This window comes from Benincasa hispida, chromosome 3 (genome assembly GCF_027475165.1).
Source record: "Benincasa hispida cultivar pf3 chromosome 3, pf3_genome.v1.1, whole genome shotgun sequence".
Classification (NCBI taxonomy): domain Eukaryota; kingdom Viridiplantae; phylum Streptophyta; class Magnoliopsida; order Cucurbitales; family Cucurbitaceae; genus Benincasa; species Benincasa hispida.
In genome coordinates, this window is record NC_143480.1 from 78,232,743 (window position 1) to 78,235,767 (window position 3,025).

Below are 3,025 nucleotides of genomic sequence, written 5' to 3' on the forward strand. Positions count from 1 at the left end.
GCTTTTGGACACAATTTTATATATTTTTACCGTCACAATCCTTCATTGTTTTATATCTTTGTGCTGCAATAATGTGCATTTCTGCCCATTATCACACCCCCAAATTTAAAACAATGCTTGTCCTCAAGCATAGACTAAAGATTTTCTTTTAGAAAGTCGACCGTCTTCTACTTTCCTAGACTTCTCAAGGTTGCCTTATTCAAATCCTATGTACCAAAATCTCCTTAATTCTTATTCGGGTCTCTTCTTAAAATATTTCTAAAATTTAGGGACTGCAAGTTTAACCTTAAAAAAGACTTTACTTGTTTCCAGGGCATCGCATGATTTATTTCAAATAAAAAAAAACTTTTCAACTGGGGTATTTTTAAATGATTTTGATCCTTACGTATTTTAGATATTTTTTTTCTATGACCTTGCGCTGATCCAAGTACCTAGCCTTCGTTTTGGTTTGCCCCCACGTGTGTCATGCGGACATCCAACTACGAGCAAGACGTTTTTTCTCAATCTAAACTCATGCCCATTTTGCAGCGGAGTTGCGATCATTTTATTTATGCGTTGATCAAGATTCCTACCTTCGTTTTGGCTTGCCCTCACATGTGTCATGGGGAAATCCAACTACGAGTAGGATCCGATCGCAACGTTATGATTTTTTTTTATTTGTAGAGCCTAAAAATAGAAAGGTTGAAAAGGAATACCGCACCCCCAAATTTAAATGCAGCAATGTCCTCACTGCTGAAAGATTGAAAGAAGTCATGCGATGCTCTTAGGAAATTTCGTAAAAAGTCAGTTTGAAAGAAAGCTGGTAGACCACTAACTTCTGGAAATATTTCATGAGTTGACTGTCCTAAAATTAAGTTGACTCTAGTATATACGAAAAAATAGAGGTATGTGTTTCATCATTGAAATCATAATTGGCAAAGAGAAATAATGCGGTGACTTACTAAATTAATTAATGTGTAAATGATTTCGCCGACTAAAGAGGATGCGATGATAAAATTATCAAAGCTAAAATACGATGCGAGAGTGCAAATTTGGAATAGACAAACTCAAGGAAAGATACAACCCCCAAATTTGTTTTGTCGCCCGCATTATTTGTGATCGCATCCTTTTTTGTGGCAAACTGGTTTCTTCTTTCATGTAGATCCTCTGCAATCATTCACCACGATCATTGCACAGAAAACATTGAGAGGGTCAAATAAAAGACAGAGTTAGCAAAATCGTTTACCATGATCGCAGTCCCCCCCCCCCCCCCCCCCACCACTTTTTTAGATGCAATGAGACAAATATACGATAACAGATAAAAGAAGGGTAAGGAAGGTTCATGAATCATTGATAGGAAAAAAAAAGGATATTCCAAAAGAATTACGTCCCTGATGAGTTTGAGTCACATAGTAACGCAGGGACTGCATATTTCAATATGGGCTTTTTAGGTCCAAGGCGGCTTCCTCATCTTTTCTCGATTTTCTGGGATCTTGATTGCCTAAATCTGAAGCTTTTCCCCATTGGCGTTCATTATGATCTCCCCCTTGTGCACATCAATTTGAGCATGACCGGTCGAGAGGAATGGTCATTCTAATATGATGGGTGCATCTTCGTCTGCTTTATAGTCCAGAATGATGAAGTCTGCTGGTAAGATGAATTTGTCAATTGAGACTGCAGCATCTTTCAACTCTCCCTCGGGATGTATTCAGGATCTGTCCGTAAGTAGAAGAGTCTCCGTCATGGGCATTAGTTTGCCTATATTCAATCGTTTGAAGATTGATAGCGGCATTAAGTTTATACTCGCCCCAAGATCGCATAGTGCTTGACTAATGTAGACCCCTTCAATTGAGCAAGGTATCGTGAAGCTTCCTGGGTTGCACATTTTTTGTGGGACCATAGTATAGTAACCCTTGCGTTATTGCCACTGCAACGATCTTTTCTTCATCATTCTATTTCTTTTTCAATCTTTACAAAAATGGTGGTAGTTGTACTTCTTCTATCTCGTGTTCTAGAGGCTTGTAGGTGGGCGCAACTTCTAGGTTCATCTTCTCGGGCTCTTCTTTATCATATGTCAACGGGTTCTTGGTCTTCACCTCATTCGAGTTCGTCATGATGGGTTCTTCCCCTACTTCCACTGTCATTTTTTCGCTTAGCAAGGAGACTGCTAGGCATTGTTCCTTTCCTATACCCCCAGAGTTACGAGGGAGCTCAGTTGAGCTCAGAAACGCTCCTTGCGGTCTATTTTTGAGTTCGCTCGCAATCTTTCCTATCTGGATTTCAAGATTTCGGATGGACGTCACTTGATTCTGAAGCACTGATTCATTTTTCTCAATATACTACTTCAGCAAGCTCTCTAAAGATGAAGATTGCGGTGCCTGTGAACTGTTGGCTTGATTTTGCGGTTGACCGTTTGTTCGCGAAAAAAAATCCTGGTGGCCCTTCCTTTCATGCCATAGTTTGATAGCTTTGTTGTTGATTTTTCCACGCGAAATTGGGGTGGTTTCTCCACCCGGGGTTGTACGTATCGGAGAAAGGGTTATTCTTTATGAAGCATATTGACTGCGGATTCCTTGGGCATTCTTCAATCAGATGTGCTTCTCCACAGGTGACACAACTCGTGGTCGTTTGAGTGATTGCGTTGACTTTTCCTTTATGTGTTCCCGTGTAACTGATTGTGATGCCTTGTATCAAACTCATCATCGCAGTCATTTGGTTTTGTAGGGATGCGATGGCCCCATTATTTATGTCACTATCTTTAATTCTTAATCTGTGATCGCTTTCCCTCCAATCTTCATGATTCTTGGAAATGTGATCAAGGATATTCTTAGCCTCGCCATATGTCTTGTCGAGCAGATCACCAGCTGTTGTCGCATTGCAGCCGTCTGTGATGCGGGGTTCAAACCATGGTAGAAAATTTCCATCTGTAAGCAAATGGTAAGCCATTATGTGGGCAATCTCTTACCAGCCTCTTTGAACTCGCCCAAGCGTTACTAAGCGATTCGTCAATATCCTGTTCAAAATTAGTGATCAACTTCCTGCACAT

The 3,025-nt window shown here is 40.4% G+C and overlaps 1 non-coding gene across 1 annotated transcript; it reads left to right on the top strand.

The window, feature by feature from the left end:
- The first annotated feature begins 2,918 nt into the window (after positions 1–2,918).
- LOC120074876 (small nucleolar RNA R71) lies at positions 2,919–3,025 on the top strand. The gene has a single exon (XR_005481155.1). It is a non-coding gene; the product is annotated as a small nucleolar RNA R71 (small nucleolar RNA).